Here is a 26,366-nt window from a genome sequence, read left to right on the forward strand (position 1 = left end):
AATGGATGGCGAAGAGGATGGGAGAAAGGGACAAAATCGTGCAGGAATACCATTATCACCATGCATCTAAAAAGCTAAGCGCTGAAGCACCAAGCATAAAGTCAAAATAAGCTTCTATAGTTGATCTGTGTGCTGTTGTGTAGGGTGTGTATGTATGTATGTTTGCTGAGTCCTCTGTGTTTGTGTGATGGAGGGTGGAGGGAGGGAGGCAGATAGCCCCACTGCCGTGGGCCTGAGGGTCTCATCATGGTGATGAGTTTCCCCGGCCTCCACTCGCCACCGTGATCTCATCTCTGAAGAGGTAACGAGCAGTGGGTTTTAAATGAGTCGGCTTCTTATTGGAAAGACGCTTTGTTTGTTTGTTTGTATTTGCAAAAGCCATCACTATCTATACATTTTGTATGAATTCTATAGATGCCGGATGTATTTTCAGTGCTCTTTGTGTTGTTGATGTTTCTAATGTAAAGAGAGTACAGGGAACAGTGTTTGTGTAATTGTGTTTACTCTAAATTGCTCCCTGGCTCTATTAGCAGTAGTAGTATGGCAGAGTAGATGGTGGTCGCACACACACACACGCACGCACGCACGCACACACACACACACACACACACACACACACACACACACACACACACACACACACACACACACACACACACACACACACACACACACACACACACACACACACACACACACACACACACACACACACACACACACACAGCACTAGGTAGCAGTATTGCAGAGTGGAGGGTTGTTCTTCCCCCTGACCTTTAAGACATTATTAATGTGAGTCCCAGTGAGTCCCTGACCCAGGCTGTATTGATCATTATCTGGTCTCGCTAGATCTGTTTCACTCCACCACTTAACTGTAGCCCATAAATAAACAGACCCAACCAAATGAAGAGGAGTCTAGTGGCATTACCGTACAAAACAATGTTTGTCTAGTGGAATTTTACATTTACATTTTACATTTACATTTCAAGCTGCTTTATTGGCGTGAAAAACATTGCGTCAATATTGCCAAAGCAACAATATATACAATATACATTGCAATAAAGAATAATAATTATAATAACAACATTAAAATGTTAACATTCAATAATAGGAATATAATAAATATACATTTCTCTCTACATGTTTATGTTCCATTTGTTTACGTCTGATTGTGTGTAGTTGTAGCAGATAGTTTTTTTAAATGTTCCTTTAGTATATATCTGTGCTGCTTGGGGACTGTTAAGACTTACAGTCAATCGCCTCTGTGTTTTTTGATTTCTTATTTGGTATCATCACCCACGCAACCAGTGCAACACAACACAACACTGCTGCTTCCAAGTTCCCAGCCTCTCCTCTCGACTACAGATGTAACAGGATTTTAATATTTAGTCCATCATGTCGCTTGATTGGTGGTTAGGCTATTAGCTGGGCAAAATGATTGGTCCAAAATAGGGGAGGATTGTCTAACTTTTTATTTTGCTTTGGGGAGGGTAGTGTGTTTTTATTGGTCACAGGGGAGGATAGTGTTTTTTTATTGGCCACATGGGAGGGTAGTGTGTTTTTATTGGTCACAGGGGAGGGTAGTGTGTTTTTATTGGTCACATGGGAGGGTAGTGTGTTTTTATTGGTCACATGGGAGGGTAGTGTGGTTTTTTATTGGTCACAGGGGAGGATAGTGTTTTTTTATTGGCCACATGGGAGGGTAGTGTGTTTTTATTGGTCACAGGGGAGGGTAGTGTGTTTTTATTGGCCACAGGGGAGGGTAGTGTGTTTTTATTGGTCACAGGGGAGGGTAGTGTGTTTTTATTGGTCACATGGGAGGGTAGTGTGTTTTTTTATTGGCCACATGGGAGGGTAGTGTTTTTTTATTGGTCACAGGGGAGGGTAGTGTGTTTTTATTGGTCACAGGGGAGGGTAGTGTGTTTTTATTGGTCACATGGGAGGGTAGTGTGTGTTTTTATTGGTCACAGGGGAGGATAGTGTTTTTTTATTGGCCACATGGGAGGGTAGTGTGTTTTTTTATTGGCCACATGGGAGGGTAGTGTGTTTTTATTGGTCACAGGGGAGGGTAGTGTGTTTTTATTGGTCACATGGGAGGGTAGTATGTTTTTATTGGTCACATGGGAGGGTAGTGTGTTTTTATTGGTCACATGGGAGGGTAGTGTGTTTTTATTGGTCACAGGGGAGGGTAGTGTGTTTTTATTGGTCTCATGGGAGTGTAGTGTGTTTTTTTATTGGTCACATGGGAGGGTAGTGTGTTTTTATTGGTCACAGGGGAGGGTAGTGTGTTTTTATTGGTCACATGGGAGTGTAGTGTGTTTTTTTATTGGTCACATGGGAGGGTAGTGTGTTTTTATTGGTCACATGGGAGGGTAGTGTGGTTTTTTATTGGTCACAGGGGAGGATAGTGTTTTTTTATTGGTCACATGGGAGGGTAGTGTGGTTTTTTATTGGCCACATGGGAGGGTAGTGTGTTTTTATTGGTCACAGGGGAGGGTAGTGTGTTTTATTGGTCACATGGGAGGGTAGTGTGGTTTTTTATTGGTCACATGGGAGGATAGTGTGTTTTTATTGGTCACAGGGGAGGATAGTGTGTTTTTATTGGTCACAAGGGAGGGTAGTGTGGTTTTTTATTGGTCACATGGGAGGATAGTGTGTTTTTATTGGTCACAGGGGAGGATAGTGTGTTTTTATTGGTCACAAGGGAGGGTAGTGTGGTTTTATTGGTCACATGGGAGGGTAGTGTGGTTTTTTATTGGTCACATGGGAGGGTAGTGTGTTTTTATTGGTCATAGGGGAGGGTAGTGTGTTTTTATTGGTCACAAGGGAGGGTAGTGTGGTTTTTTATTGGTCACAGGGGAGGGTAGTGTGTTTTTATTGGTCACAGGGGAGGGTAGTGTGTTTTTATTGGTCACATGGGAGGGTAGTGTGTTTTTATTGGTCACATGGGAGGGTAGTGTGTTTTTATTGGTCACATGGGAGGGTAGTGTGTTTTTATTGGTCACATGGGAGGGTAGTGTGTTTTTATTGGTCATAGGGGAGGGTAGTGTGTTTTTATTGGTCACAGGGGAGGGTAGTGTGTTTTTATTGGTCACATGGGAGGGTAGTGTGTTTTTATTGGTCACATGGGAGGGTAGTGTGTTTTTATTGGTCACAGGGGAGGGTAGTGTGTTTTTATTGGTCACATGGGAGGGTAGTGTGTTTTTATTGGTCACATGGGAGGGTAGTGTGTTTTTTCCCTTGTTTATGTTCGCTCTTTTGCAGGTTTTACTAAATAATTTCTTCCATCCTAGCCGCATTTCCTCATCTGCTTGCACGAGCCTCCCTATATCCTTATGCACTATGCTTTTCTTTTCCGTGTGCTAACTTTTACTATACAACAGGTCAGTATAGTCTACCAGTCTAACTGTCTATCCTGTCCTCTATCAGACTAACTATACCACAGGTCAGTATAGTCTACCAGTCTAACTGTCTATCCTGTCCTCTAACAGACTAACTATACCACAGGTTAATATAGTTTACCAGTCTAACTGTCTCTCCTGCCCTCTAACAGACTAACTATACCACAGGTTAATATAGTCTACCAGTCTAACTGTCTATCCTGCCCTCTAACAGACTAACTTTTACCACAGGTTAGTATAGTCTACCAGTCTAACTGTCTATCCTGCCCTCTAACAGACTAACTATACCACAGGTTAATATAGTCTACCAGTCTAACTGTCTATCCTGCCCTCTAACAGACTAACTATACCACAGGTTAATATAGTCTACCAGTCTAACTGTCTATCCTGCCCTCTAACAGACTAACTATACCACAGGTTAATATAGTCTACCAGTCTAACTGTCTATCCTGCCCTCTAACAGACTAACTATACCACAGGTTAATATAGTCTACCAGTCTAACTGTCTATCCTGCCCTCTAACAGACTAACTATATAACAGGTTAATATAGTCTACCAGTCTAACTGTCTATCCTGTCCTCTATCAGACTAACTATACCACAGGTTAATATAGTCTACCAGTCTAACTGTCTATCCTGTCCTCTAACAGACTAACTACACCACAGGTTAATATAGTCTACCAGTCTAACTGTCTATCCTGCCCTCTATCCACCATGTATTGTGACAATAGTGGTAGGTGGATTGTTTGTCCAGATCTGCAATAGGCTAACTAGCATCATACCACACATAACATCTTTCAAAGTTGCACCAATTTTTTATATAAGCGGAGAGGTGTCATTGTGTATAAAAGAACAGTGAAGACACGAAGCTCAATAAGCTCCCCTATTGATCTTGTACAGGGACAATACAATTATCCTACCTAGATTAGCCTATAACACCACAATACAATTATCCTACCTAGATTAGCCTAACACCACAATACAATTATCCTACCTAGACTATAGTAGCCTATAACAAATCAAATCAAATCAAATTTATTTATATAGCCCTTCTTACATCAGCTGATATCTCAAAGTGCTGTACAGAAACCCAGCCTAAAACCCCAAACAGCAAGCAATGCAGGTGTAGAAGCACGGTGGCTAGGAAAAACTCCCTAGAATGGCCAAAACTGCCGAAATTGTTGCAACCCCTATTACTAGCCTGTTCAACCTCTCTTTCGTATCGTCTGAGATTCCCAAAGATTGGAAAGCTGCCGCGGTCATCCCCCTCTTCAAAGGGGGTGACACTCTAGACCCAAACTGCTACAGACCTATATCTATCCTACCCTGCCTTTCTAAGGTCTTTGAAAGCCAAGTTAACAAACAGATTACCGACCATTTCGAATCCCACCGTACCTTCTCCGCTATGTAATCTGGTTTCAGAACTGGTCATGGGTGCACCTCAGCCACGCTCAAGGTCCTAAACGACATCATAACCGCCATCGATAAGAGACATTACTGTGCAGCCGTATTCATCGACCTGGCCAAGGCTTTCGACTCTGTCAATCACCACATTCTTATTGACAGACTCGACAGCCTTGGTTTCTCAAAGGACTGCCTCGCGTGGTTTACCAACTACTTCTCTGATAGAGTTCAGTGTGTCAAATCGGAGGGCCTGTTGTCCGGACCTCTGGCAGTCTCTATGGGGGTGCCACAGGGTTCAATCATTGGGCCGACTCTCTTCTCTGTATACATCAATGATGTTGCTCTTGCTGCTGGTGATTCTCTGATACACCTCTACGCAGATGACACCATTCTGGCCCCTCTTTGGACACTGTGTTAACTAACCTCCAGACGAGCTTCAATGCCATACAACTCTCCTTCCGTGGCCTCCAACTGCTCATAAACGCAAGTAAAACTAAATGCATGCTATTCAACCGATCAGTGGGCATCGAGCCAGGTGCCATGAAGCCGGCTCAACGCATTTGGTCTCCAGTGCGTGTCCTCGGGCCGGTGTACATGGCACCAGCCTTACGCATGGTGTCCCCGGTTCGCCAGCACAGCCCAGTGCGGGCTATTCCACCTCGCCGCACTGGCCTGGCTACGGAGAGCATTCAACCAGGTAAGGTTGGGCAGGCTCGGTGCTCAAGAGCTCCAGTACGCCTTCACGGTCCGGTATATCCGGTGCCACCTCCTCGCACCAGCCCAGTACCACCAGTGCCAACAAAACGCACCAGGCCTACTGTGCGTCTCCAGAGCCCTGTACGCACTTTTCCTTCTCCCCGCACTCGCCCTGAGGTGCGTGCCCTCAGCCCGTTACCACCAGTGCCGGTACCACGCACCAGGCTTATAGTGCGCCTCGAGAGTCCAGTGTGCCCTGTTCCTGCTCCCCGCACTCGCCCAGTGGTGCGTGTCTCCAGTCCGGTACCACCAGTTCCGGCACCACGCACCAGGCCTACTGTGCGCCTCAGCAGGCCAGAGTCTGCCATCTGCCCAGCACCGCCTGAGCTGCCTGTCTGCCCAGCGCCGCCTGCGCTGCCCGTCTGCCCAGCGCTGCCCGTCTGCCCAGCGCCGCCTGCGCTGCCCGTCTGCCCAGCGCCGTCTGAGCTGCCCGTCTGCCCAGAGCCGCCTGCGCTGCCCGTCTGCCCAGCGCCGTCTGAGCTGCCCGTCTGCCCAGCACCGCCTGAGCTGCCTGTCTGCCCAGCGCCGCCTGCGCTGCCCGTCTGCCCAGCGCTGCCCGTCTGCCCAGCGCCGCCTGCGCTGCCCGTCTGCCCAGCGCCGTCTGAGCTGCCCGTCTGCCCAGAGCCGCCTGCGCTGCCCGTCTGCCCAGCGCCGTCTGAGCTGCCCGTCTGCCCAGCGCCATCTGAGCTGCCCGTCTGCCCAGCGCCATCTGAGCTGCCCGTCTGCCCAGCGCCATCTGAGCTGCCCGTCTGCCCAGCGCCGTCTGAGCCGCCCGTCTGTCCAGCGCCATCTGAGCCGCCCGTCTGTCCTGAGCCGCTAGAGCCGTCCGTCAGTCAGGAGCCGCCAGAGCCGTCCGCCAATCAGGAGCCGCCAGAGCCGCCCGCCAGTCAGGAGCTGCCAGAGCCGCCCGCCAGTCAGGAGCTGCCAGAGCGGCCCTTCAGTCATGAGCTGCCCTTCAGTCATGAGCTGCCCTTCAGTCATGAGCTGCCCTTCAGTCATGAGCTGCCATTCAGTCCGGAGCTGCCATTCAGTCCGGAGCTGCCATTCAGTCCGGAGGAGTTTCCTCAGTCCTGAGGCGCCCCTCAGTCCAGAGGCGCTCCTCAGTCCAGTGGGGCCCTTTGTTAGGGTTCCCAGGCCAAGGTCGGCGGCGAGGGTCGTCACTCAAGGGACGCTAAGGAGGTGGACAAAGACAATGGTGGAGTGGGGTCCACGTCCAGCGCCAGAGCCGCCACCGCGGACAGATGCCCACCCAGACCCTCCCCTATAGGTTCAGGTTTTGCGGCCGGAGTCCGCACCTTGGGAGGGGGGGGGGGTACTGTCACGTTCTGACCATAGTTCTTTTGTGTTTTCGTTGTTTTAGTGTTGGTCAGGACGTGAGCTGAGTGGGCATTCTATGTTGTGTGTCTAGTTTTCCTGTTTCTGTGTTTGGCCTGATATGGTTCCCAATCAGAGGCAGGTGTTAGTCGTTTGTCTCTGATTGGGAGCCATATTTAGGTAGCCTGTTTTGTGTTGGGTTTTGTGGGTGGTTGTCTTCTGTCTTTGTGTTCTATGCACCAGATAGGACTGTTTCGGTTTTTCCACATTTATTGTTTTGTATTTTGTAGTGTTCACATTTTTTGTTGTTATTAAAGATGATGAACACTAACCACGCTGCGCTTTGGTCCTCTCCTTTGTCCACCACAGAAGAAAGCCGTTACAGTAGCAGACCAGTCTGGCTGTATTTTAAGTTTATAAGGTCTAGAATGGTCCAGTAGCAGACCAGTCTGGCTGGATATTAAGTTTATAAGGTCTAGAATGGTCCAGTAGCAGACCAGTCTGGCTGTATTTTAAGTTTATAAGGTCTAGATATGCCCAGTAGCAGACCAGTCTGGCTGTATTTTAAGTTTATAAGGTCTAGAAAGGCCCAGTAGCAGACCAGTCTGGCTGTATTTTAAGTTTATAAGGTCTAGATAGGCCCAGTAGCAGACCAGTCTGGCTGTATTTTAAGTTTATAAGGTCTAGATAGGCCCAGTAGCAGACCAGTCTGGCTGTAGTTTAAGTTTATAAGGTCTAGAAAGGTCCAGTAGCAGATCAGTCTGGCTGTATTTTAAGTTTATAAGGTCTAGAAAGGCCCAGTAGCAGACCAGTCTGGCTGTAGTTTAAGTTCTGATACTGAGACGAACTGAAATCACCAGGCAGGACATTTGTAAATAGACCAATAAGAAAGAGAGTTACAAACCTCTCTGCCAATAACAGCCAGTATTCAGTTTTCCCCTCCCTACTCAGACCACTGCCAGACAGTCCTAGCAAAATTCTTGCTTGAGAAATTGTGCTAAGAAGCTATTTTTGTTTATTTTTGACAATTTTAATTGGAAACAATCACAGTAAGTTACTTAAGTGTTATCCAGGCTACTTCAAAAGTCTCCTGTAGGCTACCTGCACACGTTCAACCAAAATAAAATTCAAGCATCCAAACTGTGCAGCGACCATTTGATACAAAACACCAAAAAGTGTAATGATATCCAGAGCCAAGCCTAAGATACTGTGTAAACAATAAATAAAACACAACAACAATGAGGCTATATACAGGGAGTACCGGTACAGAGTCAGTGTGTGGAGGTACAGGTTAGTCGAGGTAAGTTGTACATATAGGTAGGGGTGAAGTGACTATGCAAAGATAATAAACAGTGAGTAGCAGCAGTGCAAAAACATAGGGGGGGGGGTCAATGTAAATAGTCCGGATGGCCATTTGATTAATTGCTCAGCTGTCTTATGGCTTGGGGGTAGAAGCTGTTAAGGAGCCTTTTGGTCCGCACCGCTTGCCGTGCGGTAGCAGAGGGAACAGTCTATAACTTGGCTGACTAGAGTCTCTAACAATTTTATGGGCTTTCCTCTGACACCACCTATTATAGAGGTGCTGGATGTCAGGAAGCTTGGCCCCAGTGATGTACTGGGCCGTACGCACTACCCTCTGCCATACCAGGCGGTGATGCAACCGGTCAGGATGCTCTCGATGGTGCAGCTGTAGAACTTTTTGAGGATCTGGGGACCCATGCCATATCTTTTCAGTCTCCTGTGGGGGAAAAGGCATTGTTGTGCCCTCTCCACGACTGTCTTGGTGTGTTTGGACCATGATAGTTTGTTGGTGATGTGGACACCAAGGAACTTGAAACGCTCCACACGCCCCACTACATGTTAATGGGGGGCCTGTTCGGCTCTCCTTTTCCTGTAGTCCACGATCATCTCCTTTGTCTTGCTCACGTTGAGGGAGAGGTTGTTGTCCTGGCACCACACTGCCAGGTCTCTGACCTCCTCCCTATAGGCTGCTGTCTCATTGTTGTCGGTGATCAGGCCTACCACTGTTGTTTCTTCAGCAAACTTAATGATTGTGTTGGAGTTGTGCTTGGCCACGCAGTCTTGGGTGAACAGGAAGTACAGGAGGGGATTAAGCACGCACCCCTGAGAGGCCCCCATGTTGAGGATCAGCGTGACAGATGTGTTGCTGCCAACCCTCACCACCTGGGGGCGGCCCATGAGGAAGTTCAGGATCCAGTTGCAGAGGAAGGTGTTTAGTCCGAGGGTCCTTAGCTTAGTGTTGAGCTTTGTGGACACTATGGTGTTGAACGCTGAGCTGTAGTCAATGAACAGCATTCTCACATAGGTGTTCCTTTTGTCCAGGTGGGAAAGGGCAGTGTGGAGCGCGATTGAGATTGGGTCATCTGTGGATCTGTTGGAACGGTATGCGAATTGGAGTGGGTCTTGGGTTTCCGGGATGATGGTGTTGATGTGAGCCATGACCAGCCTTTCAAAGCACTTCATGGCTATTGACGTGAGTGCTGCGGGGCGGTAGTCATTTAGGCAGGTTACCTTCACTTTCTTGGGCACAGGGACTATGGTGGTCTGCTTGTAACATGTAGGTATTACAGACTCGGTCAGGGAGGGGTTGAAAATGTCAGTGAAGACACTTGCCAGATAGGTCCGCAAATGCTCTGAGTACACGTCCTGGTAATCCGTCTGGCCCCGCGGCCTTGTGAATGTTGACCTGTTTAAAGGTCTTGCTCACATCGGTTACGGAGAGCGTGATCACACAGTTGTCCGGAACAGCTGGTGCTCTCATGCATGCTTCAGTGTTGCTTGCCTCGAAGCTCATAAAAGGCATTTAGCCCATCTGCTTGGCTCACGTCACTGGGCAGCTCATGTCTTGGTTTCCCTTTGTAGTATGTAATAGTTTGCAAGCCCTGCCACATCTGACGAGCGTCGGAGGCGGTGTAGTAGGATTCAATCTTAGTCCTGTTTTGACACTTTGCCTGATTGATGGTTTGTTTGAGGGCATAGCGGTATTTCTGGAAACAATTTGATGATGAACCCAGAGTTCTCAGTTATTTGCAATGGTGTAAAATAATTAAGTAAAAATACTTTAAAACTTCTACTTGGTACTCATCCCGGATCCGGGAGCACCCTCATCAGTAAAAAAGCTGACTAGCATAGCCTAGCATAGCGCCACAAGTAAATACTAGCATCTAAATATCATGAAATCACAATTCCAAGACACCAGATGAAAGATACACATCTTGTGAATCCAGCCATCATTTCCGATTTTTAAAATGTTTTACAGGGAAAACACAATATGTATTTCTATTAGCTAACCACGATAGCAAAAGACCCAACCGCATATTTTCACAATTTTTTTACTGCATAGGTAGCTATCACAAATTCGACCAAATAAAGATATAAATAGTCACTAACCAAGAAACAACTTCATCAGATGACAGTCTTATAACAGATTTATTGTATAGCATATGTTTTGTTCGAAAAATGTGCATATTTCAGGTATAAATCATAGTTTTACATTGCAGCCACCATCACAAAATCTCACCAAAGCAGCTAGAATAACTACAGAAACCAACGTGAAATACCTAAATACTCATCATAAAACATTTATGAAAAATACAAGTTGTACAGCAAATGAAAGACAAACATCTTGTGAATCCAGCCAATATTTCAGATTTTTTAAGTGTTTTACAGCGAAAACACAATATAGCATTATATTAGCTTACTACAATAGCCTACCACACAACCGCATTCATTCAAGGCACGTTAGCGATAGCGAATAAACCAGCAAAATATATAAATTTTTTCACTAACCTTCTCAAACTTCATCAGATGACAGTCCTATAACATCATATTACACAATACATATATGGTTTGTTCGAAAATGTGCATATTTAGCGGTACAATTCGTGGTTGAACAATGTGAATACGTAGCCAAACTGCACAAAATGATCCGGATATATTTCTGACACTCACATCATCTAATCAAATAACTAATCATAAACTTAACTAAAAAATACAGGTTGGACAGCAAATGAAAGATACACTAGTTCTTAACTTCTTATGGCTGCAGCCCGGCGTCGGTACACTTATGACAACAGCCAGCTCAAGTGCAGGGCGCGAAATTCAAAATATATATTTTTTAAATATTTAACTTTCACACAATAACAAGTCCAATACAGCATATGAAAGGTACACATCTTGTGAATCCAGCCAACATGTGCGATTTTTAAAATGTTTTACAGGGAAGACACAATATGTAAATCTATTAGCTAACCACGTTAGCAAAAGACACCACTTTTTTTACTCCACCAGTTTTTTACTCCATCAGTAGCTATCACAAATTCGACCAAATAAAGATATAAATAGCCACTAACCAAGAAACAACTTCATCAGATGACAGTCTGATAACATATTTATTGTATAGCATATGTTTTGTTAGAAAAATGTGCATATTTCAGGTATAAATCATAGTTTACATTGCAGCTACAATCAGAAATTGCACCGAAAGCAGCCATAAAACTTACAGACACCAACGTCAAATACCTATTTACTCATCATAAAACATTTCTGAAAAATACATAGTGTACAGCAAATGAAAGACAGGCATCTTGTGATTCCAGCCAATATTTCCGATTTATTAAGTGTTTTACAGCGAAAACAAAATGTAGCGTTATATTAGCTTAGCACAATAGCCAGAAACACTTGGGCGCCGACGACTAGTTCACATCTACGACAGATATATGAAATAGCATCATAAAATGTTTCTTACTTTTGCTGATCTTCCATCAGAATGTTGGACAAGGTGTCCTTTGTCCAGAACAGTCGTTGTTTGGATTTAGAACGGCAATTTTCCCTCTTCATTTAGCACGCGCAATAGCCAAGTGGCACGGATCTCTCCATCGTCAACAAAGTCAGAGAACGGAACACGGCAAAACTCCCGAAAAAATGTCAATAATCTGATTAAACTATATTGAAAAAACATACTTTACGATGAGATGGTCACATGTATCAAATAAAATCAGAGCCGGAGATAGTAGTCGTCCATAACGGCAGCTAAACAGAAGGCAATCCCACTGTCCACCTCGCGCTCCCAAGAGTACCGGAAATGAGGGACACGTCATACAAAGAGCTTGTATTCCAATTCAGACCAAGATAAACACTAAATTTCTTCTCTCACAGCCTCTTGACATCCAGGGGAAGGTCTATGAAGTGCACGTAGACTCTTACGTATCATGCCCATGTATAGGCAGGAAGAAGAACAGAGCCTCGATTTCAGACTTTCCACTTCCTGGTCAGGAAGTTTGTGCCAAATGAGTTCTGTTTGACTCACAGATATAATTCAAACGGTTTTAGAAACTAGAGAGTGTTTTCTATCCAATAGTAATAATAATATGCATATTGTACGAGCAAGAATTGAGTACGAGGCCGTTTGAAATGGGCACCTTTAATCAGAGCTACTCAATACTGCCCCTGCAGCCATAAAAAGTTAATGCAACCGCTGTGTTAGATTTTTAAAAATAACTTTAGTACGACATACAGCTTACGTTATAGCGAGACAGCGCCCGAAATCTGGGCGGAATATACGTCTAAACATTTTCGACAGAAATACGAAATAACATCATAAATTGTTCCTACTTTTGATGATCTTCCATCAGAATCTTGTACAAGGGGTCCTTTGTCCAGAATAATCGTTGTTTGGTTGTAGAATGCCCTCTTCATCTGTAGAACGCTAGCAAACGCTAGCCATGCGGCACAGAAGTGTCCAACTCACCAGAACGCATAACAAAGAAAATACCGAAAATCGGAATAAACTGATATAAACTGATATAAGTCGATTTAATATAACTAGTTGATGATGTTTTTAACACATATATCAAATAAAATCAGAGCCGGATATATCTAACGCCTATAACGAAAGCTTTTCAGAACGCAATCCAGGGGTCCCCTTCACGCCATGCAGAATAAAGGAAAGAGTGGTCGCGTCATTCCAACAGGTCTTGTTCGGCCTCAGATAGAGCTGTACACCCCATTCCAACTCTCACTGCCTACTGACATCTAGTGGAAGGCGTATGCAGTGCATGTAGACCCATAGATTCCATGCAAATTGATAGGCTGACCCTGGAACAGAGCCCCCGATTTCAGATTTCTCACTTCCTGACAGGAAGTTTGCTGCAAAATGAGTTCTGTTTTATTCACAGATATAATTCAAACGGTTTTAGAAACTAGAGAGTGTTTTCTATCCAATAGTTATAATAATATGCATATTGTACGAGCAAGAATTGAGTACGAGGCAGTTTAATTTAGGAACGATTTTTTACAAAGTGAGAACAGCGCCCCCCCTATTGAGAAAAGGTTTAAAGTGCGACTTAAGTAGTTTTTTGGGGGGTATCTGTACTTTACTTCACTATTTGTCTTTTTGACAACTTTTACTTTTACTTCACTACATTCCTGAAGAAAATAAATACTTTTTACTCCATACATTTTCATTGACACTCAAAAGTACTGGTTATATGACTCCCTGTAGAGAGATAGAGATGATGATAGAGCTGACTCCCTGTAGAGAGATAGAGATGATGATAGAGATGACTCCCCATAGAGAGATAGAGATGATGATAGAGATGACTCCCTGTAGAGAGATAGAGATGATGATAGAGATGACTCCCTGTAGAGAGATAGAGATGATGATAGAGATGACTCCCTGTCAGGAGATAGAGATGATGATAGAGATGACTCCCTGTCAGGAGATAGAGATGATGATAGAGATGACTCCCTGTAGAGAGATAGAGATGATGATAGAGATGACTCCCTGTCAGGAGATAGAGATGATGATAGAGATGACTCCCTGTAGAGAGATAGAGATAGGTAGGTAGATAGGAACTTCATTGTGTTGTGGTGTTTATAGTTGGAATAGGTGTGTGCATGTGCTCGGAGCTGTTTGGGTTTCTCAAAACAATCAATTATGAATGTATAGTTACACGGAACCCAAACCGGCTGCGCGCGTGCGTCATGGTGCGTCATGGTGCACCATCGTGCGTCATGGTGCACCATCGTGCGTCATCGTGCGCCATCGTGCGTCATGGTACGCCATCGTGCGTCATGGTGCGTCATCGTGCACCATCGTGCGTCATGGTGCGCCCTCGTGCGTCATGGTGCGTCATGGTGCGCCATCGTGCGTCATCGTGCGCCATCGTGCGTCATGGTGCGCCATCGTGCGTCATTGTGCGCCATCGTGCGTCATCGTGAGTCATGGTGCGCCATCGTGCGTCATCGTGAGTCATGGTGCGCCATCGTGCGTCATCGTGCGCCATCGTGCGTCATGGTGCGTCATGGTGCGCCATTGTGCGTCATCGTGCGCCATCGTGCGTCATGGTGCGCCATCGTGCGTCATCGTGCGTCATGGTGCGCCATCGTGTGTCATGGTGCGCCATCGTGCGTCATGGTGCGTCATGGTGCGCCATCGTGCGTCATGGTGCGCCATCGTGCGTCATCGTGAGTCATGGTGCGCCATCGTGCGTCATCGTGCGCCATCGTGCGTCATGGTGCGTCATGGTGTGCCATTGTGCGTCATCGTGCGCCATCGTGCGCCATCGTGCGTCATGGTGCGCCATCGTGCGTCATCGTGCATCATGGTGCGCCATCGTGTGTCATGGTGCGCCATCGTGCGTCATGGTGCGTCATGGTGCGCCATCGTGCGTCATCGTGCGCCATCGTGCGCCATCGTGCGTCATGGTGCGCCATCGTGCGTCATCGTGCGTCATGGTGCGCCATCGTGTGTCATGGTGCGCCATCGTGTGTCATGGTGCGCCATCGTGCGCCATCGTGCGTCATGGTGCGCCATCGTGTGTCATGGTGCACCATGGTGCGCCATCGTGTGTCATGGTGCGCCATCGTGCGCCATCGTGCGCCATCGTGCGTCATGGTGCGCCATCGTGCGTCATGGTGCGCCATCGTGCGCCATCGTGCGTCATGGTGCGCCATCGTGCGCCATCGTGCGTCATGGTGCGCCATCGTGTGTCATGGTGCGCCATCGTGCGTCATGGTGCGCCATCGTGCGTCATGGTGCGCCATCGTGCGTCATGGTGCACCATCGTGCGTCATCGTGCGCCATCGTGCGTCATGGTACGCCATCGTGCGTCATGGTGCGTCATCGTGCTCCATCGTGCGTCATGGTGCGCCCTCGTGCGTCATGGTGCGTCATGGTGCGCCATCGTGCGTCATCGTGCGTCATGGTGCGCCATCGTGCGTCATGGTGCGCCATCGTGCGTCATCGTGAGTCATGGTGCGCCATCGTGCGTCATCGTGAGTCATGGTGCGCCATCGTGCGTCATCGTGCGCCATCGTGCGTCATGGTGCGTCATGGTGCGCCATTGTGCGTCATGGTGCGCCATCGTGCGCCATCGTGCGTCATGGTGCGCCATCGTGCGTCATCGTGCGTCATGGTGCGCCATCGTGTGTCATGGTGCGCCATCGTACGTCATGGTGCATCATGGTGCGCCATCGTGCGTCATGGTGCGCCATCGTGCGTCATCGTGAGTCATGGTGCGCCATCGTGCGTCATCGTGCGTCATGGTGCGTCATGGTGCGCCATTGTGCGTCATCGTGCGCCATCGTGCGCCATCGTGCGTCATGGTGCGCCATCGTGCGTCATCGTGCGTCATCGTGCGTCATGGTGCGCCATCGTGTGTCATGGTGCGCCATCGTGCGTCATGGTGCGCCATCGTGCGTCATGGTGCGTCATGGTGCGTCATGGTGCGCCATCGTGCGTCATCGTGCGCCATCGTGCGCCATCGTGCGTCATGGTGCGCCATCGTGCGTCATCGTGCGTCATGGTGCGCCATCGTGTGTCATGGTGCGCCATCGTGCGCCATCGTGCGTCATGGTGCGCCATCGTGTGTCATGGTGCACCATGGTGCGCCATCGTGTGTCATGGTGCGCCATCGTGCGCCATCGTGCGTCATGGTGCGCCATCGTGCGCCATCGTGCGTCATGGTGCGCCATCGTGCATCATCGTGCGCCATCGTGCGCCATCGTGCGTCATGGTGCGCCATCGTGCGTCATCGTGCGCCATCGTGCGTCATGGTGCGTCATGGTGCGCCATCGTGCGTCATCGTGCGCCATCGTGCTCCATCGTGCGTCATGGTGCGCCATCGTGCGTCATCGTGCGTCATGGTGCGCCATCGTGTGTCATGGTGCGCCATCGTGCGCCATCGTGCGTCATGGTGCGCCATTGTGTGTCATGGTGCGCCATCGTGCGCCATCGTGCGTCATCGTGCGCCGTCGTGCGCCATCGTGCGTCATGGTGCGCCATCGTGCATCATCGTGCGCCATCGTGCGCCATCGTGCGTCATGGTGCGCCATCGTGCGCCATCGTGCGTCATGGTGCGCCATCGTGCGTCATGGTGCGCCATCGTGCGTCATGGTGCGCCATCGTGCGTCATGGTGCGCCATCGTGCGTCATCGTGCGTCATCGTGCGCCATCGTGCGTCATGGTGCGTCATCGTGCATCATCGTGCGTCATGGTGCGCCATCGTGCGTCATCGTGCGCCATCGTGCGTCATGGTGCGTCATGGTGCGCCATCGTGCGTCATGGTGCGCCATCGTGCGTCATGGTGCGCCATCGTGCGTCATGGTGCGCCATCGTGCGTCATCGTGCGTCATGGTGCGCCATCGTGTGTCATGGTGCGCTATCGTGCGTCATGGTGCGCCATCGTGCGTCATCGTGCGCCATCGTGCGCCATCGTGCGTCATGGTGCGCCATCGTGCGTCATGGTGCGCCATCGTGCGTCATGGTGCGCCATCGTGCGCCATCGTGCGTCATGGTGCGCCATCGTGCGCCATCGTGCGTCATGGTGCGCCATCGTGTGTCATGGTGCGCCATCGTGCGTCATGGTGCGCCATCGTGCGTCATGGTGCGCCATCGTGCGTCATGGTGCGTCATGGTGCGTCATGGTGCGTCATGGTGCGCCATCGTGTGTCATGGTGCGCCATCGTGCGTCATCGTGCGCCATCGTGCGCCATCGTGCGTCATCGTGCGCCATCGTGCGTCATGGTACGTCATGGTGCGCCATCGTGTGTCATGGTGCGCCATCGTGCGTCATGGTGCGCCATCGTGCGTCATGGTGCGCCATCGTACGTCATGGTGCGCCATCGTGCGTCATGGTGCGCCCTCGTACGTCATGGTGCGCCCTCGTACGTCATGGTGCACCATCGTGCGTCATCGCGCTCCATCGTGCGTCATCGTGCGTCATCGTGCGTTATTGCGCGACATGGTGCGTCATCGCGTTCCATCGTGCGCCATCGTGCGTCATGGTGCGCCATCGTGCGTCATGGTGCGCCATCGTGCGTCATGGTGCGCCATCGTACGTCATGGTGCGCCATCGTGTGTCATCGTGCGTCATCGTGCTCCATCGTGCGCCATCGTGTGTCATCGTGCGTCATCGTGCGCCATCGTGCGTCATCGTGCGTCATCGTGCGCCATCGTGCGTCATGGTGCACCATCGTGCGTCATGGTGCGCCATCGTTCGTCATGGTGCGTCATGGTGCACCATCGTGCGTCATGGTGCGCCCTCGTGCGTCATGGTGCGTCATCGTGCACCATCGTGCGTCATGGTGCGCCCTCGTGCGTCATGGTGCGTCATGGTGCGCCCTCGTGCGTCATCGTGCGCCATCGTGCGTCATGGTGCGCCATCGTGCGTCATCGTGCGCCATCGTGCGTCATGGTGTGCCATCGTGCGCCATCGTGCGTCATGGTGCGCCATCGTGCGTCATCGTGCGTCATGGTGCGCCATCGTGTGTCATGGTTCGCTATCGTGCGTCATGGTGCGCCATCGTGCGCCATCGTGCGTCATGGTGCGCCATCGTGCGTCATGGTGCGCCATCGTGTGTCATGGTGCGCCATCGTGTGTCATGGTGCGCCATCGTGCGCCATCGTGCGTCATCGTGCGCCATCGTGCGCCATCGTGCGTCATGGTGCGCCATCGTGCGCCATCGTGCGTCATGGTGCGCCATCGTGTGTCATGGTGCGCCATCGTGCGTCATGGTGCGCCATCGTGCGTCATGGTGCTCCATCGTGTGTCATGGTGCGCCATCGTGCGCCATCGTGCGTCATGGTGCGCCATCGTGTGTCATGGTGCACCATGGTGCGCCATCGTGTGTCATGGTGCGCCATCGTGCGCCATCGTGCGTCATGGTGCGCCATCGTGCGCCATCGTGCGTCATGGTGCGCCATCATGCATCATCGTGCGCCATCGTGCGCCATCGTGCGTCATGGTGCGCCATCGTGCGTCATCGTGCGCCATCGTGCGTCATGGTGCGTCATGGTGCGCCATCGTGCGTCATCGTGCGCCATCGTGCTCCATCGTGCGTCATGGTGCGCCATCGTGCGTCATCGTGCGTCATGGTGCGCCATCGTGTGTCATGGTGCGCCATCGTGCGCCATCGTGCGTCATGGTGCGCCATTGTGTGTCATGGTGCGCCATCGTGCGCCATCGTGCGTCATCGTGCGCCGTCGTGCGCCATCGTGCGTCATGGTGCGCCATCGTGCATCATCGTGCGCCATCGTGCGCCATCGTGCGTCATGGTGCGCCATCGTGCGCCATCGTGCGTCATGGTGCGCCATCGTGCGTCATGGTGCGCCATCGTGCGTCATGGTGCGCCATCGTGCGTCATGGTGCGCCATCGTGCGTCATCGTGCGTCATCGTGCGCCATCGTGCGTCATGGTGCGTCATCGTGCATCATCGTGCGTCATGGTGCGCCATCGTGCGTCATCGTGCGCCATCGTGCGTCATGGTGCGTCATGGTGCGCCATCGTGCGTCATGGTGCGCCATCGTGCGTCATGGTGCGCCATCGTGCGTCATCGTGCGTCATGGTGCGCCATCGTGTGTCATGGTGCGCTATCGTGCGTCATGGTGCGCCATCGTGCGCCATCGTGCGTCATGGTGCGCCATCGTGTGTCATGGTGCGCCATCGTGCGTCATGGTGCGTCATGGTGCGCCATCGTGTGTCATGGTGCGCCATCGTGCGTCATGGTGCGCCATCGTGCGTCATCGTGCGCCATCGTGCGCCATCGTGCGTCATGGTGCGCCATCGTGCATCATCGTGCGCCATCGTGCGCCATCGTGCGTCATCGTGCGCCATCGTGCGTCATCGTGCGCCATCGTGCGCCATCGTGCGTCATGGTGCGCCATCGTGCGTCATGGTGCGCCATCGTGCGTCATGGTGCGCCATCGTGCGCCATCGTGCGTCATGGTGCGCCATCGTGCGCCATCGTGCGTCATGGTGCGCCATCGTGCGTCATGGTGCGCCATCGTGCGTCATGGTGCGCCATCGTGCGTCATGGTGCGCCATCGTGCGTCATGGTGCGTCATGGTGCGTCATGGTGCGTCATGGTGCGCCATCGTGTGTCATGGTGCGCCATCGTGCGTCATCGTGCGCCATCGTGCGCCATCGTGCGTCATCGTGCGCCATCGTGCGTCATGGTACGTCATGGTGCGCCATCGTGTGTCATGGTGCGCCATCGTGCGTCATGGTGCGCCATCGTGCGTCATGGTGCGCCATCGTACGTCATGGTGCGCCATCGTGCGTCATGGTGCGCCCTCGTACGTCATGGTGCGCCCTCGTACGTCATGGTGCACCATCGTGCGTCATCGCGCTCCATCGTGCGTCATCGTGCGTCATCGTGCGTTATTGCGCGACATGGTGCGTCATCGCGTTCCATCGTGCGCCATCGTGCGTCATGGTGCGCCATCGTGCGTCATCGTGCGCCATCGTGCGTCATGGTGCGCCATCGTACGTCATGGTGCGCCATCGTGTGTCATCGTGCGTCATCGTGCTCCATCGTGCGCCATCGTGTGTCATCGTGCGTCATCGTGCGCCATCGTGCGTCATCGTGCGTCATCGTGCGCCATCGTGCGTCATGGTGCACCATCGTGCGTCATGGTGCGCCATCGTTCGTCATGGTGCGTCATGGTGCACCATCGTGCGTCATGGTGCGCCCTCGTGCGTCATGGTGCGTCATCGTGCACCATCGTGCGCCATGGTGCGCCCTCGTGCGTCATGGTGCGTCATGGTGCGCCCTCGTGCGTCATCGTGCGCCATCGTGCGTCATGGTGCGCCATCGTGCGTCATCGTGCGCCATCGTGCGTCATGGTGCGCCATCGTGCGCCATCGTGCGTCATGGTGCGCCATCGTGCGTCATGGTGCGCCATCGTGCGTCATCGTGCGTCATGGTGCGCCATCGTGTGTCATGGTTCGCTATCGTGCGTCATGGTGCGCCATCGTGCGCCATCGTGCGTCATGGTGCGCCATCGTGCGTCATGGTGCGCCATCGTGTGTCATGGTGCGCCATCGTGTGTCATGGTGCGCCATCGTGCGCCATCGTGCGTCATCGTGCGCCATCGTGCGCCATCGTGCGTCATGGTGCGCCATCGTGCGTCATGGTGCGCCATCGTGCGCCATCGTGCGTCATGGTGCGCCATCGTGCGCCATCGTGCGTCATGGTGCGCCATCGTGTGTCATGGTGCGCCATCGTGCGTCATGGTGCGCCATCGTGCGTCATGGTGCTCCATCGTGCGTCATGGTGCGTCATGGTGCGTCATGGTGCGTCATGGTGCGCCATCGTGTGTCATGGTGCGCCATCGTGCGTCATCGTGCGCCATCGTGCGCCATCGTGCGTCATGGTGCGTCATGGTGCGCCATCGTGTGTCATGGTGCGCCATCGTGCGTCATGGTGCGCCATCGTGCGTCATGGTGCGCCATCGTACGTCATGGTGCGCCATCGTGCGTCATGGTGCGCCCTCGTACGTCATGGTGCGCCCTCGTACGTCATGGTGCGCCCTCGTACGTCATGGTGCACCATCGTGCGTCATTGCGCTCCATCGTGCGTCATCGTGCGTCATCGTGCGTTATTGCGCGACATGGTGCGTCATCGCGTTCCATCGTGCGCCATCGTGCGTCATGGTGCGCCATCGTGCATCATCGTGCGCCATCGTGCGTCATGGTGCGCCATCGTACGTCATGGTGCGCCATCGTGTGTCATCGTGCGTCATCGTGCTCCATCGTGCTCCATCGTGTGTCATCGTGCGTCATCGTGCGCCATCGTGCGTCATCGTGCGCCATCGTGCGTCATGGTGCACCATCGTGCGTCATGGTGCGCCATCGTTTGTCATGGTGCGTCATGGTGCACCATCGTGCGTCATGGTGCGCCCTCGTGCGTCATGGTGCGTCATCGTGCACCATCGTGCGTCATGGTGCGCCCTCGTGCGTCATGGTGCGTCATGGTGCGCCCTCGTGCGTCATCGTGCGCCATCGTGCGTCATGGTGCGCCATCGTGCGTCATCGTGCGCCATCGTGCGTCATGGTGCGCCATCGTGCGCCATCGTGCGTCATCGTGCGTCATCGTGTGTCATGGTGCGTCATGGTGCGCCATCGTGCGTCATCGCGCTCCATCGTGCGTCATCGTGCGCCATCGTGCATTATTGCGCGACATGGTGCGTCATCGCGTTCCATCGTGCGTCATCGTGCGTCATCGCGCTCCATCGTGCGTCATCGTGCGCCATCGTGCGTCATGGTGCGCCATCGTGCGTCATGGTGCGTCATCGTGCGCCATCGTGCTCCATCGTGCGTCATGGTGCGCCATCGTGCGTCATCGTGCGTCATGGTGCGCCATCGTGTGTCATGGTGCGCCATCGTGCGCCATCGTGCGTCATGGTGCGCCATCGTGTGTCATGGTGCGCCATCGTGCGCCATCGTGCGTCATCGTGCGCCATCGTGCGCCATCGTGCGTCATGGTGCGCCATCGTGCATCATCGTGCGCCATCGTGCGCCATCGTGCGTCATGGTGCGCCATCGTGCGCCATCGTGCGTCATGGTGCGCCATCGTGCGTCATGGTGCGCCATCGTGCGTCATGGTGCGCCATCGTGCGTCATGGTGCGCCATCGTGCGTCATGGTGCGCCATCGTGCGCCATCGTGCGTCATGGTGCGCCATCGTGCGCCATCGTGCGTCATGGTGCGCCATCGTGCGTCATGGTGCGCCATCGTGCGTCATGGTGCGCCATCGTGCGTCATGGTGCGCCATCGTGCGTCATGGTGCGTCATGGTGCGTCATGGTGCGTCATGGTGCGCCATCGTGTGTCATGGTGCGCCATCGTGCGTCATCGTGCGCCATCGTGCGCCATCGTGCGTCATCGTGCGCCATCGTGCGTCATGGTACGTCATGGTGCGCCATCGTGTGTCATGGTGCGCCATCGTGCGTCATGGTGCGCCATCGTGCGTCATGGTGCGCCATCGTACGTCATGGTGCGCCATCGTGCGTCATGGTGCGCCCTCGTACGTCATGGTGCGCCCTCGTACGTCATGGTGCACCATCGTGCGTCATCGCGCTCCATCGTGCGTCATCGTGCGTCATCGTGCGTTATTGCGCGACATGGTGCGTCATCGCGTTCCATCGTGCGCCATCGTGCGTCATGGTGCGCCATCGTGCGTCATCGTGCGCCATCGTGCGTCATGGTGCGCCATCGTACGTCATGGTGCGCCATCGTGTGTCATCGTGCGTCATCGTGCTCCATCGTGCGCCATCGTGTGTCATCGTGCGTCATCGTGCGCCATCGTGCGTCATCGTGCGTCATCGTGCGCCATCGTGCGTCATGGTGCACCATCGTGCGTCATGGTGCGCCATCGTTCGTCATGGTGCGTCATGGTGCACCATCGTGCGTCATGGTGCGCCCTCGTGCGTCATGGTGCGTCATCGTGCACCATCGTGCGCCATGGTGCGCCCTCGTGCGTCATGGTGCGTCATGGTGCGCCCTCGTGCGTCATCGTGCGCCATCGTGCGTCATGGTGCGCCATCGTGCGTCATCGTGCGCCATCGTGCGTCATGGTGCGCCATCGTGCGCCATCGTGCGTCATGGTGCGCCATCGTGCGTCATGGTGCGCCATCGTGCGTCATCGTGCGTCATGGTGCGCCATCGTGTGTCATGGTTCGCTATCGTGCGTCATGGTGCGCCATCGTGCGCCATCGTGCGTCATGGTGCGCCATCGTGCGTCATGGTGCGCCATCGTGTGTCATGGTGCGCCATCGTGTGTCATGGTGCGCCATCGTGCGCCATCGTGCGTCATCGTGCGCCATCGTGCGCCATCGTGCGTCATGGTGCGCCATCGTGCGTCATGGTGCGCCATCGTGCGCCATCGTGCGTCATGGTGCGCCATCGTGCGCCATCGTGCGTCATGGTGCGCCATCGTGTGTCATGGTGCGCCATCGTGCGTCATGGTGCGCCATCGTGCGTCATGGTGCTCCATCGTGCGTCATGGTGCGTCATGGTGCGTCATGGTGCGTCATGGTGCGCCATCGTGTGTCATGGTGCGCCATCGTGCGTCATCGTGCGCCATCGTGCGCCATCGTGCGTCATGGTGCGTCATGGTGCGCCATCGTGTGTCATGGTGCGCCATCGTGCGTCATGGTGCGCCATCGTGCGTCATGGTGCGCCATCGTACGTCATGGTGCGCCATCGTGCGTCATGGTGCGCCCTCGTACGTCATGGTGCGCCCTCGTACGTCATGGTGCGCCCTCGTACGTCATGGTGCACCATCGTGCGTCATTGCGCTCCATCGTGCGTCATCGTGCGTCATCGTGCGTTATTGCGCGACATGGTGCGTCATCGCGTTCCATCGTGCGCCATCGTGCGTCATGGTGCGCCATCGTGCATCATCGTGCGCCATCGTGCGTCATGGTGCGCCATCGTACGTCATGGTGCGCCATCGTGTGTCATCGTGCGTCATCGTGCTCCATCGTGCTCCATCGTGTGTCATCGTGCGTCATCGTGCGCCATCGTGCGTCATCGTGCGCCATCGTGCGTCATGGTGCACCATCGTGCGTCATGGTGCGCCATCGTTTGTCATGGTGCGTCATGGTGCACCATCGTGCGTCATGGTGCGCCCTCGTGCGTCATGGTGCGTCATCGTGCACCATCGTGCGTCATGGTGCGCCCTCGTGCGTCATGGTGCGTCATGGCGCTCCATCGTGCGTCATCGTGCGCCATCGTGCATTATTGCGCGACATGGTGCGTCATCGCGTTCCATCGTGCGTCATCGTGCGTCATCGCGCTCCATCGTGCGTCATCGTGCGCCATCGTGCGTCATGGTGCGCCATCGTGCGTCATGGTGCGTCATCGTGCGCCATCGTGCTCCATCGTGCGTCATGGTGCGCCATCGTGCGTCATCGTGCGTCATGGTGCGCCATCGTGTGTCATGGTGCGCCATCGTGCGCCATCGTGCGTCATGGTGCGCCATCGTGTGTCATGGTGCGCCATTGTGCGCCATCGTGCGTCATCGTGCGCCATCGTGCGCCATCGTGCGTCATGGTGCGCCATCGTGCATCATCGTGCGCCATCGTGCGCCATCGTGCGTCATGGTGCGCCATCGTGCGCCATCGTGCGTCATGGTGCGCCATCGTGCGTCATGGTGCGCCATCGTGCGTCATGGTGCGCCATCGTGCGTCATGGTGCGCCATCGTGCGTCATCGTGCGTCATCGTGCGCCATCGTGCGTCATGGTGCGTCATCGTGCGTCATCGTGCGTCATGGTGCGCCATCGTGCGTCATCGTGCGCCATCGTGCGTCATGGTGCGCCATCGTGCGTCATGGTGCGTCATGGTGCGTCATGGTGCGTCATGGTGCGCCATCGTGTGTCATGGTGCGCCATCGTGCGTCATCGTGCGCCATCGTGCGCCATCGTGCGTCATGGTGCGTCATGGTGCGCCATCGTGTGTCATGGTTCGCCATCGTGCGTCATGGTGCGCCATCGTGCATCATGGTGCGCCATCGTACGTCATGGTGCGCCATCGTGCGTCATGGTGCGCCCTCGTACGTCATGGTGCGCCCTCGTACGTCATGGTGCACCATCGTGCGTCATCGCGCTCCATCGTGCGTCATCGTGCGTCATCGTGCGTTATTGCGCGACATGGTGCGTCATCGCGTTCCATCGTGCGCCATCGTGCGTCATGGTGCGCCATCGTACGTCATGGTGCGCCATCGTGTGTCATCGTGCGTCATCGTGCTCCATCGTGCGCCATCGTGTGTCATCGTGCGTCATCGTGCGCCATCGTGCGTCATCGTGCGTCATCGTGCGCCATCGTGCGTCATGGTGCACCATCGTGCGTCATGGTGCGCCATCGTTCGTCATGGTGCGTCATGGTGCACCATCGTGCGTCATGGTGCACCATCGTGCGTCATGGTGCGCCCTCGTGCGTCATGGTGCGTCATCGTGCACCATCGTGCGTCATGGTGCGCCCTCGTGCGTCATGGTGCGTCATGGTGCGCCCTCGTGCGTCATCGTGCGCCATCGTGCGTCATGGTGCGCCATCGTGCGTCATCGTGCGCCATCGTGCGTCATGGTGCGCCATCGTGCGCCATCGTGCGTCATCGTGCGTCATCGTGCGTCATGGTGCGTCATCGTGCGCCATCGTGCGTCATGGTGCGCCATCGTACGTCATGGTGCGCCCTCGTACGTCATGGTGCACATCGTGCGTCATCGCGCTCCATCGTGCGTCATCGTGCGCCATCGTGCGTTATTGCGCGACATGGTGCGTCATCGCGTTCCATCGTGCGTCATCGTGCGTCATCGCGCTCCATCGTGCGTCATCGTGCGCCATCGTGCGTCATGGTGCGCCATCGTGCGTCATGGTGCGCCATCGTGCGTCATGGTGCGCCATCGTGCGTCATCGTGCGCCATCGTGCGTCATGGTGCGCCATCGTACGTCATTGTGCGCCATCGTGTGTCATCGTGCGTCATCGTGCTCCATCGTGCGCCATCGTGCTTCATCGTGCGCCATCGTGCGTCATGGTGCGCCATGGTGCGTCATGGTGCGCCCTCGTACGTCATGGTGCGCCATCGTGCATCATCGCGCTCCATCGTGCGCCATCGTGCGTCATTGCGCGACATGGTGCGTCATCGCGTTCCATCGTGCGTCATCGTGCGTCATCGCGCTCCATCGTGCGTCATCGTGCACCATCGTGCGTCATGGTGCGCCATCGTGCGTCATGGTGCGCCATCGTGCGTCATGGTGCGCCATCGTGCGTCATGGTGCGCCATCGTATGTCATGGTGCGCCATCGTGTGTCATCGTGCGTCATCGTGCTCCATCGTGCGCCATCGTGTGTCATCGTGCGTCATCGTGCTCCATCGTGCGTCATCGTGCGTCATCGTGTGTCATCGTGCGCCATCGTGCGCCATCGTGCGTCATCGTGCGTCATCGTGCGTCATCGTACGCCATCGTGCGTCATCGTGCGCCATCGTGCGTCATCGTGCGCCATCGTGCGTCATCGTGCGTCATCGTGCGCTATCGTGCGCTATCGTGCATAAATGTATTTTGTCCCCCTACACCAAACGCGATCACAACACGCAGGTTAAAATATCAAAACAATCTCTGAACCAATGACATTAATTTGGGGACAGGTCGAAAAGCATTAAACATGTATGGCAATTTAGCTAGTTAGTTT

Source organism: Salvelinus namaycush, unplaced genomic scaffold (genome assembly GCF_016432855.1).
Source record: "Salvelinus namaycush isolate Seneca unplaced genomic scaffold, SaNama_1.0 Scaffold446, whole genome shotgun sequence".
In the NCBI taxonomy this organism is placed as follows: Eukaryota; Metazoa; Chordata; class Actinopteri; order Salmoniformes; family Salmonidae; genus Salvelinus; species Salvelinus namaycush.